The sequence below is a fragment of the Lates calcarifer genome, linkage group LG12 (genome assembly GCF_001640805.2).
Source record: "Lates calcarifer isolate ASB-BC8 linkage group LG12, TLL_Latcal_v3, whole genome shotgun sequence".
NCBI lineage: Eukaryota > Metazoa > Chordata > Actinopteri > Centropomidae > Lates > Lates calcarifer.
In genome coordinates this window covers 13,013,699-13,032,190 of record NC_066844.1, presented here as the reverse complement: position 1 = coordinate 13,032,190, position 18,492 = coordinate 13,013,699, and the positions used below count along the sequence as shown (strand labels likewise).

At 40.1% G+C, this 18,492-nt stretch overlaps 1 protein-coding gene across 6 annotated transcripts in view; it reads left to right on the top strand.

Moving 5' to 3' along the window:
- Window positions 1-17,050: 17,050 nt before the first annotated feature.
- chl1b (cell adhesion molecule L1-like b) overlaps window positions 17,051-18,492 on the top strand; it is a 60,808-nt gene continuing 59,366 nt past the window's right edge. For 4 of the 6 annotated variants that reach the window (XM_018698976.2, XM_018698977.2, XM_018698978.2 and 1 more), the window contains exon 1: window positions 17,051-17,307. The gene's annotated coding sequence lies outside the window, so the exon portion shown is untranslated. The remainder of the gene's footprint in view (window positions 17,308-18,492) is intronic. The other 2 variants (XM_018698979.2, XM_018698980.2) reach the window with 2 other exon arrangements.

The window sequence follows — 18,492 nt, the reverse complement described above, 5'->3', positions numbered from 1 at the left end:
CCCGCAACAGGTTATTCACTGGTGATGTGTCTTCTCCCAGGTAAAGCTGCATTAATTTGTTATGCTGCAGTTAAACTGAGGCTATGAGGTAGGCATGGCTGATCCCAACCCATTTTATTGAAGTCTGAAATAAATAAGTACCCAAGTGCTGTTTTCACCATCCTGTCTGCTGCTCTGGATATACCTTGCTCCATCGCAGCATTTAGGGGGGGTATTGAAATGTTATTGCTCTGTCAGTATTATCTCACATTACCTGAGCTGCCGGATGTCACCAGTTGTGCAGAGTCTCAACCCAGTTCTAAGCAAGTGGAGTCGGGCCAGTGCTGTACAGTGCAGTTCCTAATGTCTATTTTGTTCAGTCACATTCACTTTTCTTTGAGGCTTGTCTCAATCTGCACTGCATCACTGGCGAAGATACTGCCACATTACCTACTTTAAATACATTCTGACATATTAAATAAAAGTCTACAAGTCAAAATCAGGGGATGTCTTGACAGGGAAATCTGAAGTGAAAATTTCATTGATAGACACAAATGCTTACATAGCTTTAAAGCTGCAAATTTTTTTCCAAGGAACATTTTAAAACTAACATTGGAAATTAAAGACACCAGTATGGCATAAGTTCTCTGACTATGAGCTCCAGCCTGCAGGCTGTGGGAGGATAATTAATGTCAAAACAGTGCAGTGGTACAAACAGACTTTGGCTCTGCTCTCGGCCTGACATGGCTACAACGCACCACCAGGCTTCAGAGCCCTTCCAGTGTTTCAGTGGAGACACATTCCAGCAGACTGCACTGCAACAAGCAGCCTCTGACTAGACCTCTAATGAGGTTGGGGACTGTCAACAGCCATCCTCGGTGCTTCTCCAGCCAGCCAGGGTGCTTGCTCCCTATCCATTGCCCTTCTCCCTCTGGGCCTGCCACACACTTTACACTGGCTGCACCGATTAATCAAATAAGGCCTTATGCTGCTCACTTTTGCATTTTTTCTAAAGACTGTAGCCCTTGAGAAGTGGTCTTGACGGTTGTAATAATTGGGAACTCTGCTGGGCTTGTTAGCAAGGCTGAAGTATGGTGGCGAATGTGATTCCATGCTGTAATTAAATATTTGCAGTAGCAGCAGTGTTTGTCCACGTGCAGATTATGGACACACGTTATTATATCAAGACACATTTTTTTACAAGTCTGACTGAGCCGTCTGTCACGACAGACCACATGCTGGAGGTCATAGGTGTGCGTATGCTAAGCACTCAGAGCCAAGCAACTGCATTTTTATTAAATTCCAGTATATTTGTTCCAGGATAAAGAGAGGCCCCAGAAGTTCATACTGCATGCTTAAGGAGTGGTTTGAATTCAAAACATATCTCTATAATAACCACCATTATGTAGCTATCTTTTGACAGAGAATGATCCATTTAGACTAAAGTGAAAAGCTTTCATGTTTTCTGTGAGGATTATCCACTGTGTAAAAGCACACTTTCTTCTGTCTCAGCCCTATAACACAAATTGATCAGCAACTAATTAAAAATTTCTAATGTTTTGAAGAATGTGGTTACAGCACAACAGCTACTTTAGCTGCCAGTCAGTACTGACTAGAGATTTTCCGAATTACCTTCCAGCCAACAAACTGCTCAATTCAGTTGTTCCAAACATAGAGGCGCTTTCACTCTCACATTGCTCTAGCTAGAATACTGTTCTAGCTAGAATACTGCACATGCCTACTTTGAGGATTCAGCCCAGTTCACGAAAAGTTTCTTATTTGTTTTTGTTTTTTTTAAACACCTGGTGTTTTTCCAAGGAGGGTTCCACTGGGACCATGAAATAATATTTTTCAATGTATCCCGCAGTAGAAACAGTGGTTTATCTTAATAAGCATCACCAACAGCATTTCAAACTGCACCAACAGAAAATCCAATGAGAAACACATGACTGAGCATCACAGTTGAAGTGCAAAGCAATATAGCTGCATAAAAGCAGCTCACCAAATATGCCACAAATTAACATGTCTCATGTAATAAATGGGGGTCTTACTGTTCTCCCCTTTGAGTGTATGCAATACATATAGCATACACAGTAAGGCATTCACTTGTTCCTATTTGGTCATGCTTGAATCTGTATGGAAGATCTAGAATGCCAAAACAAAAAGAAAATGAAAAATATGTTAAAACAACAATCATTTTGCTTTTAGTCATTAATAACTGAATGAACTGTTTTATCTTAATTGTGATATGAATTTTCCATGTCGCATTAAAATCAATTAACAATACAGTAAACAAAGTGAAGTGATTACTATACTTCAGATTTGTCCAGCAGAGGGCAAGGTTATAGGGAGCTTTTTCTTTGTTTCACTGGAGGCACGGTGTCAGAATGAAAAAAAATTGACCATTCAATCACTGCTTGGGGGTGGAACCATGGATGGGGTTTGGGGTGGCTGACACAAACTGATGGCAACCAACACAAGCTTCAAGACAGATATCAGATTAAACTGTAAAGCAAATAGCTGTAAAGTTTTTCCTTCATCAGCTTCAAAATTGAAATGTTGCTTATATTGTATATTAGTGCATGAATGACAGTAATCCTAGACTGTAATATACTGGTGTCAATTAAGCAACTAATCATCTCAGCTCTATATATAGAGAGAGAGAGAGAGAGAGTTAATCTACACACCAGTACAGGATACATGTTTCCACTCTTGTAATTTCTAAATGGAAGATGGTGGAATATAATATAAAATAACAATATTATAGGCACTTTTTTTACGTAATATTTACTGCTCTTCACTGTCAACTGATTTTTGCTTGAAATCAAATACAACACAATTGCATTTCCTTCTGTTGGTCATGAATGAATAACAGAAGGAAATGCAACCATGCGGCAAGAAACGGGACAGAAACAAAAATATGCAATGTGAATATTTTGAATATACACAGTGGAAAAATGTAATATGCTGTGGGAATTATCGTGGAATGTTTTTATTTATTGTGACACATTTTTTCAGAGCCACCTTTCAAGCGTACAGGCAGTGAGTGTTTCCATCCTCCTCTATATTCACTGCTGCTTAGATAGTGAGCGTCACTGACAATTATTTATAACGGTTTAGTGTGAAACATTTCATTGGTTTAAAACAATTCAATACTTACACATACACAAATAACTAAACTTGTTATAATCCACTGCTGCTGTTGCTTGGGTTAGAATGGCTTTTTATACAAAATACCAGTAAGTGTAAGTATCAACACTGAAAAATACAGTGTCAATAAATCCTCAAGAAAGTGCTGGATGGTTCATGAACACAGTGAGAGAGTGAGGACAGCACTGTCTGCTGGTCTGTTAAAACCACTTTGGCAACAAGGGGTGTAAAGAGCAACACAGTCTCTAGGGCTGATACTGGGGCTAGTGTTTTTCTTAAGTTTGAAGAGGCACAAACACAAATAGAGAAAAAAGAGCAACAGATCTGCAAGAGCAACCATTACAAACAATACAGTTTCTATCATGTATATTCTGAACAAGCACAAAATGGTTTATACAGGATTTACCACAATAACATGAAACTGTTTAAGTCATCATTTCATAAAAGGCATATACGCTTTAAATGTTTACCAATGTTGTTTGGTAAATTTTATTGTAAAAAAAGCTGTCTGTGTCTTGGCTGATAACCTGCATGCTCCAGTCAGCATCAGTCAAAGTGGTCAATATGTGCAGAGGCGTGAATTGGCATGTTTGGTCTCTCCCCACAGAGTGACGGATGCCAAATTGGGGGGCTGGCAGCAGATGGTGTGGGGTGTGAGATTAGACTGGCATTGACACATGGCAGGAGGCTATGCTGGTGTGAAGTTGCTGTGGGTGAGCGTGGAGTTCAGAGATCTCCTCCATGGGAATTAGCACCAGTGCTGAGGAGGAATGGATTTACATACGTGTCTGTATCGCCAGCTCGGCTTCAGACAGTGTTTTTACCAGCACCTCGGGGGAAGAATGTTAAATGCAACATTTTTTTTTCTCTCTTAAAAGAAACCAAACAGTCAGCACACAGTACTGTATGCTTTTTATGCTCCATTTCTCCCTCTGGACTGAACTGTGTGCCAGAAGTTTATATATAACAGGATGAATTACTAAGTAATCACTGACCGGCCCTACTTTGCATATGGCTGCGCTGGGAAAAACAGACTTCTTTATGTTATTGCTACCATAAAGTAGGATGATACTGCTGCTGGAGTTCATTAATAACAATCCCAGCACATAACTCTTATGAAATATGATGCATTTTATAAATACAGGAGCACATTGCAACAACTGTATTTTTACTGGGGCAATTAAGGACAAGAACCTTGCTCAAGGGCATGAATACGAGTGGCTCTTTGGATTCATCTCCCTGGTGTTAAATCACTAGGCTATTGACCCTGTGTAATGCCTCCTGCTGACACAGTAGAAAAGGGACTTTAATTATATATTCAAGTGAAAATGGTGGGGGAAATAATGGGATACCCCAGTGGCAAGGGGAGCTCAAAGTCAAGAGGAGCTTGAAAAGACTATTGAATTAAAAAACATACCTTTTTTTTTATGCTGAGAGTCCCCTCTATCCCTCTGTGGGCAGGTGTTCATAAATTATTATGCTTGATCATTTCCAGGCATTGGACCAGACAGACACAAAGTGATATAATTTTATATCAGGACATCTGGATGTTAAAAAAGAACTGCACAAACAGCCATTTCAACACTGTGAGTGCACATGAAAATAAATGGATGGGATTGAGGATGCTAGATTTACTCGAGGACTGGTTTCACCTGTGCAAGAACAAATACAGCCAGAAGGAGGGCGACTGAGACAACAAAAATGAAAGACATGTTTTTTTGCTTAGAAAAAGTAATTCTTGATTGTACCAACAGAGGGAAGCAGAGCACAACATTTACAAGCAGACACTTGGCTGGGGAAAAAGAGACTGCATTCTAAAATCTTTGATAGTTTCAGTGGATCTTAGTCCATGAATCAATTTATGGTAGTCAGTGACCACTGAAGAGACATCTGAGGTTATCTTTGCTCTACAAATCCCCTTCAAATTCACATTATCTTTTAAGGATTAAAATGATGTTTGACAAAATACCCCACTAAACATTAATCCTTTAGCACATGACTGATCTTAGCAGTGATCCAAGGTCACAGCTGTGACTGACACAAATTATTAGCACAGGGCAAATGTAAATCTACTTATCAAAGCTGGCCACTTGTTTGGACACCCTATCAACCATTCAATACATCAGAGCACATGTCAAAGTAGAAAAGAACAGAAAAGATTTAACAAGAGCAAGGGGAAGTCTTTTTCTCTGTTTGGAAGATGGCTCACAGCTCATAGCTTGTTGTCAGTCTTATTTATTTCTCCTTTTTCAAACACCTGTCTTTGTTTGATAATGACATCTTGGCCAGTGACACTTTTCATGTCTCTTTTCATGACTGTGTTTACTTTCAGTAAACATCTAATTTAGCCTGTTAGCTCCTCTCAGTTAGAACCAAACAACACCAAAGTAACTCTGAAGTCTCAAACAGCTAATGTTAGCTGCTGCTTTAAGTACACAATACACAGCATGGATGTCTGCAGTTAGTTGCACAGCTATTTTCATTCAGTTGAGTAGGCTTCATCTTTTAGGTCCAACATCCAGTTGTTGAGAGACATCAATGGTACGCAGACATGGTAACTAAAACCTTCCCTTTATTTAACTTAACAGCTAATAGGTGGTCAGCATCAATGCCGAGAAATAAGAACTGTGATGAAAACACTTTAACACAAATGGGAAGACTGTTTTCATCCTCTTTGCAGATACATTTTGCAAACCTGTCAGGTACCTGCAAAGCTCTCACATCTGAACCAGCCTCTTACCTGCAATTATCCCTAAAACAGTTCTGGACTCCTGACCTGGCCTGGATTGTTGACCAGCAGCTACTAAAATATGCTCTGAGCTGCATACATATATATATATATATATAATGCTTAAACATTGTTGCTCTAGAGCTAACTGCTAAATCTGGCTGAAGGATGAGGGGCAGATTGAATGACAAAATAACATTACAAAATAATGAGTTTCGTTTTGGTCATTTCTTACGTTAATTCACAAAATTGTTTTGTCTATATTTTACACAGTTTACACAGATATTTCATTATCACTTTATTTGTGCCCTTCGATGCTCAATACACTGAATCTTCACATTCAGAAAACTTGTACTTTTAGTCTGATAAACACATGTAGGCAACCTACATGTGTTTATCACGTGCTATTAATTAATTATTTAAAATTAATAAGCTTTCATTGGGGAAAAATTGTCTGCAGCCTGCATTACAATAGAGGGATTCTAACTATCAAGTTTTGCAATAAATATTCATCATGTGTACTGAAGTGGGAAATAAGTAGACACACAGTCAGGGGCTGGTATTCTATATGGAGAGGGGGAAGAGGTTTTGTGGAGGGGGGACTTCATCAGAGCTTCATGTGAACACAAAGAGGCGAGACAGAAACTCGATTACTGGGAAATGGAAGTCTCCTGTCGTGTGACAGTGACAGTGGGGGGGGGGGCAGTGACTCCAAGATGATACCATCAAAGTCCTCCTTTATTTTGCTTGATGAGGAAGAGATGCTGCATCCCGAGAGCTGCCCGAGGGCACACTGATGTCATCTGCCTGTCAGACACAATGTCAGGAAGCCTCGCTGCTGCTGGGAGCCACCCGTAAATGAATGAATGAATGGAATCTGCTGGTGGATTCATCAGGTCCTACAATGAAATTGGCCAAGGCGCTGATAATGGACAGAGACTGCATTAGCATTTTTCCAGATACTTGTAACCTGATATGTGCTATGATATATCCTGTGTTGATGATAAGCTCTGCACCGCCTTTGGTGAATCCATATCCCTTTTCATTAGTGCTGCTGTGATGTTGTTTGGAATTCACGTAGCAATATTGGGAGTTGCTCTTCGGTGCATCTGGGGGTTGGTTCATTGGTGGTGTTGCTCGCTGCTCATGCTCCACCCTTGATCCACAGAGACACAATAGAGCTACTAGACAGAAAAGCAAGAAACTTCTTCAGAGTATTTTCAGAGGCTCATGCAAATCATGCCAGGCTAAGGGTGTGGGTATAAGTGTGTGTGTCTGTGTGTCTGTGTGTGTCTTTTGAGGACTTTGTTGCAGAGACAGATTTATTAGCAGGGCCTTTTGTGACCGTCCCCAGCCTCCAGCACCTTTGGCTCCAGCACAGGCAGTGGAGACAAACACATGTGGTCTATCCAGATTATACCTCATTTGAGATCTACAATAGCTGCATTAGGGCATTTAAATGGAGCTCTGAGTCGTCAACCTTCACACTGGTGACAGGTCACAGATGCACCGATTGTTAACTGACCGCTGCTCATTGAAGCAAACCGCAGGATAAGACATCCATGAATGCTTATGAGAGCAATTTTCCCTGATAAAAATAAATCACAACCTCAACCACTCACCGCTACCAGACAACAGTTTAATGAGATTCAGTCAGATTGCTAATTGACTTCCTGAATTCCACGTAGCCTATATCTCCATGGCAACTAAACCAGCCATCTCTTTTTATACAGATTGGAAAGGAGAAAAGTTTTTTAAAGCTTCCATTCACTCTGGTCTCTTTTTGTCTCAGAATAATACATTGATGATTACAGTTTAACTCTGTCCTCATCCAAAACTATTAAAAGCTAATGTTATTAGAGGAATAATGAGGTTTAATCAATGCAACACACGATTATAACAGATTATATCTGCTAGGATCATGAGTGATAATGACTGAGATGTACAAAGCAGGACTGTGAAAAGAAGAGGCTGTGAGGTAAGGCCATTAAAAGAGAGATTGTAGTGGAAGGAGAGGGAGGAGGAACAGGGCTTGTCTGAGTGTCTGGCTCCCCGCTGACACCAACATGGCCCTCTCTGTTCTCTGTCAAAGTGACATGAAGCAGTCCTGAATCACTGCTGCTGGCCTCCTGGCGACGCCTCTGTGAATCCCTCTCCCCTCACTGACACACTGACCCCGCATACATCAGATCATGTGTCCACATCAGACGGGAAACAAGATCCAGTATGTCTCATCCTGCTAGACCTACACAGGAAATAAGCTTCATAGGAACATGTAAATTTGACAAGAACAAGCTGCAGACACCAGCTCCTCCAAACAAACTCTTGATTTGGTTTTGGTTTTGCTGATTTAGGCTGTTTATAACATAGACCTCATTTCCTCTGCTCATGCTAGATGTTACCATCAATGTGAACTTGTCTTTTGAAAAATGCATATTATATTTCATGCAGATATTCAGTTGAAAACTTCTCATCCCTGGTGTCTAGACACCATGTGGAGTCATGAGAGAAGCAGCTGGGGTTGTGGGAGACTTGACAGACTTGTATTTATATTTTCTATATTAAAGGGTCCTCTAGCAATTTAGCATTGCATTCTCATATTGTTGGTGAATAATAGTCATGGTAACAGAGGTAAAGATATGATGATTTTTGGGACTAAATTGGACTAAAACTGAATAGAAATTAACAGTTTCAAAACATAAACAGCAGAATGGACAGATTAAATAATTAAGAGAGAGCTCCCTCCATTCTCTTAAAATACAAAACATGTTATATGTTTAAATTCACATGAGAACACTTTAACTGCTGGTGTCACGGTTAAGAAAAGGCGGAGAAACACTGATATAATATCTTCTAATTACTAAAATAATTTTGCCACAGGCTGAAAATGTCACTTGTCACACTTTAAAATGTCATGACAGCACAGTGATCATTATGTCATGTGCAATATCTGATGCAAATGTCTGAACCTCATGCTGACAGCTGTTTGTGATTAAAGATGGAGGAAGGTGGCAATACTTGAGCAAATATTAAGTGCATCATGCCAACACATTTGGTATTTACTTTTTTTTTTTTTTTACTATCTTAACAGATAATGAGAGATTGTGTGAATTTTCACTCTGACTAATGCTCCAGATATTAAAGGGAAAGTGTGAAGACACCGAAACAAATGTGAAGGATTATTTCTATCGATTTCCATTGTTTCTTTTTAATTAGCCCCAGGGCTTAAATCTTGATTAGATGGAGTTGTGGATCTAAAGTTATTGATTAGTTGGTAGACACCTTTAAAGCCACTCTGCTGGCTATTACCAATCCCCCCTGCTCCCATGTGGGCAACGTTTGCCCCTGCTACCAAACATGTAGTCGCCCCCCTCTGATGGCTCCTGAAGACATTTAATTGAAACAGACAAAATAACACCCCTGTTATCCCGTGGGCCCAATTCTATTACCTTCTTATGCACCTCCCCTGAGAGCTGTGTGCAGCCGCAAACCAAGTGTAACACCAGTGCATCATTCACACCTTCAAATCTCATCTTGGACTGATCATACAGCCCGTAGGGCCAGCCAGAGCAATAATAAAGCCACTGTATGACATCTTCCTTATCAGAAAGCAGATGATGTTGTTTATCCGCAGCATCCATTCACGCAATAATGAATTATTATACAAACATCTCTGTGTGCAAATGAGAGCTCCCGCTTGTGTTCCTGGAGATCTGATATGGTCGTGCCTGTCAACCTATCTGCCAGAGTACAAGCGGAAAGGCAATTATTTGCATGATCACACAGTCATTGTGTTGCATCCAACCACAGAGAAATTTAATTATCTAATGGTAAATTCTTTCACAGGGGAAGAGTGGTGACTGTGGTGCATGTTTTCTTGCTGTAGTTGTTCATGTCTTTCACCGGTCAGCTGCATTTTCAAGTCTAGTGTATGACAATAAGGTGCTCCACATGTGAAAGTACAGGCTGGTCACTCAGCTCCTTGTTTGGTGGTTAAATGTTTGGTGCACAGCTGTGACGTGCACAGCTTCTCCTGTGCTGATTTGGCTTTGATTTTCAACAATAAAGGATGATAAAACTCATAGAAGATTAAAAATATGGGTTCTGCATTGCCTTCAATTGTTTCATCCCAGTGGTGGCACAATGCTAAGCTGCAACAGACAGCCCCTCTCACGCACACTCGTAAAAACCACACATGCTCGCATCTGATGATAACACTCCATCTTTATCAAGTGGTTCACCAGTTATATTACTATACGAAGAGAGGGAAAGCTTATTCCCCATTTCCTCTTTTGTTAAATGATTGACGGCCGTTTGGCACCAGTCTCCCACCTCAACTCAAATTTCATAGCTGCAATATTTGGATTGCTATGGAAACAGCTCTCATAATGTGAGCCCCCCCCCCCCCCCTTCTACTTTCATCCAGACACCACGGAATCTCCCAGCCTTTATTGGGTGAGAGGATGCTCCTTGTCGCTCTCATAAAGAGCAAATGATTCCACGAAGGCATATGATGAAGCTCTACGAGCAGAGCGATGTGTCCTCTGGGGAGAGCGCCTACGCACAGAGCAATCTGCCAGAGGAAACCGCCCTCTCCCTCTCACCAACCTGCTGCTGATATTAATTACGAATTGACAGCTACGACTGTGCCTCCAGCGCTTCCTGTGTGATGCTGGGAGGGGCTAAGAGGAGCTACGGGGAAGCTACAGATGTTGCTCGCACATTCTTATGGTAGACATTGGGCGAGGCTCTTACTTTATTCTGATCTCTTTGCTGCAGGTGTGCTGGTAAAAGCAGAGCCACTGGAAGACTGAGCAGAAAGCCTTCATGCAATAAATCACAGCTGCCCTCAGTGATCATGCAGCATGTGCTCAGCCAAAAATTCCTCTGTGCTGACTCCCATCATGTATCCCTGCAATACAGCCTACAGCACGCTGTAAATAAAAAATTTTGCCATGAAAGTTACAGTCTCTCTATTTTCTTTAGTGAAAATGAAGCTTCATTGGCTGTTTAAGACATATGCTTCATGTATGTCATGATTTTTTCATTATGTGTGTTTCCATTACACTTTGGATGTCTTTTGTTTTTATTACATACATACAACAACCTCAGCCCAGAATAATAACTTTTTTTGTCATATTCCACCTAAAAAGAGGCGGGTGGAAATGTAGCTTGTGATGACAAAACTTTGGGCAGCTGTGCAAAATCACTACACCCAGCTGTTGTCTACCAAGAAATGGTGCCACATTTCAGTACCAGTACAAGTAGAAACTTTTAAAGAACAAACACAATACAACTTTTGCTGTGTAGGTGTTATTAGGCTATTTTTTTGTGTGTTTGAAATGAGCCATGTTAGCCGATTCTCCCTGCTTCCAGTCTTTAAGTTAAGCTAGGCTAACTCTGCCCTGACTTCAGCTGTGTATTTCTCCAATGCTGAGCTACTCCTTTAGCTACTTGTTTTGACTTTTCGTATTATTAAAAGCACAGGTGCTACTAAGGACATTAACAATGACTCTGTTCTATTTAAGTATCCCAGTAAGTCATGACAGCATGTACAATACCAGGACCCTGAAACTGAAGCAGCAAAATGGAATTCATCCATCCATCTGTCTATTATCTATACCACTTATCCTTTTGAGGGCTGGAGCCAGTCCCAGCTGACATTAGGCAAAAGGTGGGAGACACCCTGGACAGGTTGCTAGTCTATCACAGAACTTACATATATAGATAAACAACCATTCACACTCATATTCACACAACAGGCAATTTAAGAGTCACCAGTTAACCTAACCAGCAAATTACCTGGAGGAAACGCATGCAGGGAGAACATGCAAACTCCACACAGAAAAGCCCCAGGCAAAACAGAGTTATTTTTATCTTACTTCTCCATATACTTTTCCAATAGTCATTAATTACTTTTTGTAGAAATTTTACCCAAGAAATTCAGAAACTTTAGTACCTAATTAACCTTTTAAAACCTTATTTACACGCAACTTGTTTTTGTATACTCATGTCAATGACCGAATAACATTTGCTGCATGTTCTAATCACTGCAGTATGCACAGTGTTTTAGTATTTGTGGACCAGCAGCTGTTGGTGAACGACTTGAAGCTCCGAGCACATACATTTGATAACACACTCTTGCAGAAGGAGATTTTCTTTCCAGTGGCTTCAGAGCTGACAAGCAGCACTTTAATCCACTCTGACAGCTTATTGTTTGTTTACATCTGTGGTTTGTGAGTTTCAGCCAGTTCCTCTGTTTTCATTTTTATGAAGAAAGCTGCAAATTTATTTTCTGTATGGAATTAGTCAGGCTAACAGAGCAGCTCATCTAATGTCATAACGATTTGCCTATTCATAAATATTTCAGATGTGGGATCTTGTGCAATGTTTACTGTGTATTTTCCTCTTTGCACGGAGAAACTGCTTGAGCAATGGCTTAAAAAGTGCCTGTGTGGTCCTGTATTACATATAATGAAGCCACCAACTAAGCTACAAGAGGCTGGGGGAGGAGCAGCTAGAGGAGCTGGTGATTTTCATCAGTGGACCACCACTGCTACACAAGGTTCAATACCCTTCCCTCCTCTATGATAAAAAAAAAAAAAAGCAAAATGATATGGCAAATGCAGTTCAACTTATTGGATCATCACCATCGTATTTACCTCAAATAAATATCAACAACAAGGATAAAAGCATATAAACGTAATGTACATGTTAAATCCTTTGAAATGGCCATTAGATAAATAAAACACTGTGCGGTATTGTTATGGGCTTTTGGCAACACAATCCATCTTAATTTTTGATGAAAGCCTATGGGCTGACTGGTATAGAGTGGCAAACAGCACACAGCCTGCATATTTACTTCCAGCTCATTTATTCTCATTATGCAGCCCTGCAGACGTCAATGAGGGGATTTCTGCCCCACAGTGATATTCCATGATACAGAAGGAGAGAGAGAGAAGTAGAGAGAGAGTGAGAGAGAGATGGGGGAGCTCATCAGGAAAAACAAGGCGGAAGCAAGGCAAATGGGGGGGTGGGGGGGGGTTGAATTCATTCATGCTCTGCCCGTGAACTTTGACACCTTTGACAGAGGTACCCTCTGTTTCCAGACTCTACGTTGACGGCACCACCTCATTCTTTTCCCCTCACTCAGTCTCCGTTGGAAATTTCACATTGGCTGTCACATAATGAGGGCCTGCCCCGTCTAGCTAGGGAGGTGCCATGATTTCATATCTTGAGATTTTCTTCCCTGCAGTTATTATGGTTTTTATGGCCAACAACATGTCACCTGAGAAATGATGCAGTTTGAACATATTTTACTTCTAAAGGAAGGAAAAAATCTGTGAGGTATTTGCTGGGTATTTTGTAACATACTCTATAACAAAGTGCAGGCATCCAACCCTGCACTTGGATGCATAAAGATTATATGCATAGACTGAAGATTGATTGCCATAATGGAAATAATTATTTTGCATGTACATTGTGTAATGGGATTTTTTCCCCTAAACAATATCACATACACTCACTAAGAAGTATTTATTTTTTCTTTTTATGTATCTTGCATTATAGTATAGGAGTATTTGACCACTTGTAGCACTATGGGGCAGTGTTTTATCTGTGGTTCCCAGTTTTGTATATATATCATTCTCCTACATATGCACAACGCCAAGCATGTGCAGGTTGGTATGCAAAACATATTTTGCCAATGGTTTCACACTATTCCACTGATCTGTAGGTGGTGGTAATGCTCCCCAAACTGCAGCAATGCACCACCAAAAGCAGGGAAGTAGAAGACTGCTAGCTTGTAAATGTGGATGTAAACAATGCAGGGTTCAAACTTTTGAGAAAAACATCTGTTTTTTTGAGGAAGGTAATACATTCATTCATTCGTCAGAACCTCAAAGATACACTGGATGTGAGCACAAACTTTGTTTGCCACATGGCACCTTTACGTTTGGAAAAAAAAAATCTGTTTATATCTTATTACTTATTGAGGTGTTAACACTTCCAAACCTCAGCTAATGAGACTATTTAGGACTATGTGTTTCAATCAGATTAGATTCAAAGTGACCACACAGCCCACCAACAGTCATTGGGAATCTATGTCAAAATTCCCAGTTCCTGATTGGTTGGGAAAAGGTGTTTTCTAGCACCAATCTCCATCCACTTTAAACTTGTGTGCACTCACAAAGATGGAAGAACAAAAATATAGAAATCTTTCATATGAAATAACCAAGAGTAACTTTGACAGAAAATTGCATGTTTATGTCATAATATGAAGCTCACTGAGAGAATTTTTAGGATGGTATATCATCTGTAAAATAGCAACAAAGTGAATCAGTTTACATATAATTCCAGCTTTTAACCTGGGCCTCTGCAAGGTCAGCTGAGAACTGGGCCTTAAGCTATACTTCATCACATTTACCACCTATAGATGAGCCAGTTCCTGCAGAAAAAAGGAAGCAGATGTCCCACCAAATTTAATTGGGTTTGATAAGAGCACTCACTGTAACACGGAGCACCTCACAAAGGTATCTTGTTACATTTATTGCTCAGTCAAGCCATTGTGTAATCCATTCAGTGTGATTATGATACCCTAAATCAGGTTATTTGGGCTCAAGTCAATCTGTTCATTTCCCCTCTTTGTGTAACAGAGAGGTCTTAGTCTTTCCTCTGTGGTGCCAGTTGGCTGAAGATGAATCCACTTTGGAAAAAGCCAGGGAGACAACCTGATTCAGAACTCTGTATTGTGTGACTTTATTACCTGTAGACCCAGTGTGACCCCTGCATGTTCAGGTGGCCTTCAAATGTGAACCATTTACCCTTGGGAGAGCACCTTCTCCTCTTGTAGTCAAAAAAAACTAATAGAAAAAAAAACTACAGACAAGTCAAGTCAATTTTATTTATATAGCACCAATTCACAACAGAAGTTATCTCGAGGTGCTGTACATATAGAGCAGGTCTAGACTGTACTCTTTATCTTATAAAATTCACAGAGAGAGACCCAACAGATCCCACCATGAGCAAGCACTAGGCAATTGTGGCAAGGAAAAACTTCCTTTTAAGAGGCAGAAACCTTGAGCAGAACTGGACTCAGGGTGGGCGGCCATCTGCTTTGACCGGTTGGGTTTAGCCAGAGAGAGGGGGGTGGGTGGATGGGGTAAGAGGATGACAACATTGCAAATATACAGACTAAGTCAAAATATAAATAGTAATTATTATTATTATTATTATTATTATTATTATTATAGCTAAAGGAATAATAATGACAGTGAAACATTAATAGCAACGCTTCAGAGGCAGAACCCTGCAGTAAGTGACAGCAGAAGAACCTGCTATTAATTGTAACAAAAGGAGGAGATGGGTGAAAGGAGGAGATGGGTGGGAGAGGCTGGACAAAATCTCTGGTGGAGATCCCTTGTGTACATTTGTTGTTATCTTTGAGTCATAACACCTGCAGTCTCTTTTATTAAATACAAACAACATTTATAACCTTAGTTAAGTCACTTTTGTATGAAACAAACAGATGTGTATCACAGACTGCAGTGAAATTCAAAATTACCTGGTGAGTCAGAAATGACAAAGTGAGCTTCTGAACATTACTGGCATTGGTGAGAGGCCCTTCCCACTTTGTCATTTCCAGGTTGGAAATCTACTCTATTTCTGTCTGTGGGCCTGAGGTTATTGGATAAATTGATTTCTGGACGACCTTTGTTGCCCGCTCCTCTGATGCAAAGAGTTCTTAATGATCTTGTGCTGTCAGAGGTGCTGAAATCACAGATCCCTACAGAGACCATTAGTCCACAACACATGGGCTGGCATTATGATGAAATGAGGGAGTGTTGATATACAGCAGGTTGACACAACAATATGAACACCTGTTAATGCAATGCAATCCTATACAACAGCCATGCAGTCAATGCTGCATTAGAGAAGCTTCAAATATTGAGTTTTGTAGAGATCTCAGAGGGGTCTTTTTTAAACTTTCTGGTGTCATAATAATGGAAAAATTTGTGGATTACATTGTGAGGCATTTTAAACCTATTTTAACAATGCAATCTAGCAACTAGCTATGGTCACAAATAGATCAAAAGATTAGTACACGGTTGAGGTCAATATTGTTGATTAAACATCATTTAATATTTATTAGTTCTTGGCAAAGTATTATTAATATTTTTTTAAAGGCTTATGGGCTACAGTATATGTTATTGTCATATTCTTATTTACACTTAGGCCACTGTTAATATTTACTAAATTTCCTTAATTTCCTTTGTTCAACTCTTAAACAACAAAAATCAATAGATTCTTATTAAAATGGAAAGGTGACCCTGAGACATGTTTTATGACATTTAAAAGCACTCTGTGTTGAATAATCACATATAGCTGGTTTGTTGTTTCAATTAAAAAGAATTCTCAAATATTGGTATTGGTATCAGCCTCCAGTATCCACTAGGCCAAGACTAAATCAAAAGCTCTGTCACATCTTTAAATTCGTATTTTTGTTGAGACCCTGTCTTTATAGCTTAATGACATCATAAAAAAAAATAGTGCTGTAGCTGTAGTCAAAGCCAAGTTTGAAAAAAAGGACTTGGAACTGGCTGAGGGAACACAGTGAGCAAAATGAATGAGAATTTGTCCCCCTTCTGTTATAACTACATGATTCATGTGCCCTTGAGCAAGGCATTTCACAGCTAACTATGAGTCATGCTTTGCTTTTTTTTTTTTTTTAAATAATTGAAACTAAAATATAACGTAGGGATAAATAATGTAAAAAGTAATTAAACCCAAGACCAATAAATAAATGAACAAATAACTACAGGCTCCAACTGGTATTTTACGCAGTATTAGGTAGCCTGACGCACCGTCGTCTAGAAGTATCTCAAGCTCACAACTCAGAATGGAAAAAAACACTTGCATATCACGTCAATAATCGACTGGACCTAGAGTAAATTTAAATGTTTTTTCTTCTCATCCATATTTTAACATCCTCAGCAGTGGAGTTTACTGCTCCCTTCCCCTTCTCCTCCTCCCATAAAAACCCGCTAACTCTAAAGCTTGGGAATAATGTCGCTGTCACTGTTTTGGGGGCTGGGGAGCGCTTTAACCCGGTCACTACGTAGGGAAGTTGCAGCACGGTTTTTCTACGTTGCCATGGGATTTTGTAAAACCTATTGACTGCGATAGGGTCCCTTTTTTTCTTTGAGTCTGTCTTTGTGGAGGAGGAGGAGGAAGAAACCGCTATTACTTTTTCTTACAGAAGCGGGAGGGGCGTTGGGTGGTGGGGGGGCCGTTAGTAGCATCCAAGGGAGGAGGAGAGGAGAGGAGGTACTCTGGTTCAGACCAACCGCGAAACAGAGCAGCGTCAAACCTCCCTCTCTGCCCCTCTTCCTCCAGCGGTGGAGAAAATTCAACTTTCTGAACGGCTGCCACGACATGAGTTGCACCTGAAGGTGAGTTTCCACAATTTCTGTCTTTTCATAACGCCCGAGAAATTCTTTTTAACACATTACACATCACATTTTCTCCCTGTCAAGTGTTGTTAGTTGTTCCACTTGTTACCAATTTTAGCTAGCTTTGAGTGCGGGGCTCACAGTTGGCACTATAATATGAGCAGGCACCTGCACGGGCTGTATGCTACTCTTCATGGCAGATGGTTAAAAATTTGAATTGAGAAACGGGGTGAAACAAGGTGTAGAGACGTTCAGTCACGACAGGTGTTGTAATACCTTCAGGTTTTTTTTTTTTCATGAGTGGAATAATAAGTAGACTTTCAGTGGGGGAGATGAACCAGTCCAGGGCTAAGCTAGCTTAATCACGTTTACCCACCTGCACAGGCAGAATGCTCTTTTTTTTTAAACATAAAATATTATCATGAAGGTTTCAGACCATTTTAAATTAACTAACTGCTGCAAGGATGCAACGGTATTAGAGCCGATAAGTATGAATTAATGTCATTCTGAGATGAAAGTTAATTTTAACTTGTTTATATGAGTGCCTTTGATGCCTGATTATAATCACTGACTGCAGAGCACACTCTGCTATCCCTCTTATTTATCACCACACTACCCATCACTCAGTAATGATCTCAGCCTGCTTATCACTGCCTCTCATGCTGAATACTGAGCCGCAGAACTGAATCATACCTTGTCATCCAATGTGGTGAATAGCATTATCTCATCCTGTATTGGGCATAACTGCATGTATTTTATTTCACATGGGTATGGCAAGAAAAAATGCATGAGTAGACATCTAAATAGAAGCCCTGATAATGGTTGAACTACACTAATATTTTGTGTGCAGATTGTAATGTAGAGCAGCACACACATGCCACTTCAGCAGATTTATTCTTGTACTGTGAAAAGCTAAGTGTTGTCATGTGGCACTGGAAACAGACACAAAAAAAGGTTGTCTGTAAAAGGTTGTTTTACCCTAGAGAATGAGGAAAGGAGAATTTTTGATTCCTTTTTTCAGACTGTGTCAATTTTAGCTGGCGCCTCTGACGAAGCAATTCACTTTAGAGAGAAAACTTCTAACCTAGGTTTCTTTAATCTCTTTCCACACTTAATGTAATTGCTCTTCATTACATACATTGCTGTTTGCATAAGTGTAAAGCATGCATGAGATTAGGATGACTG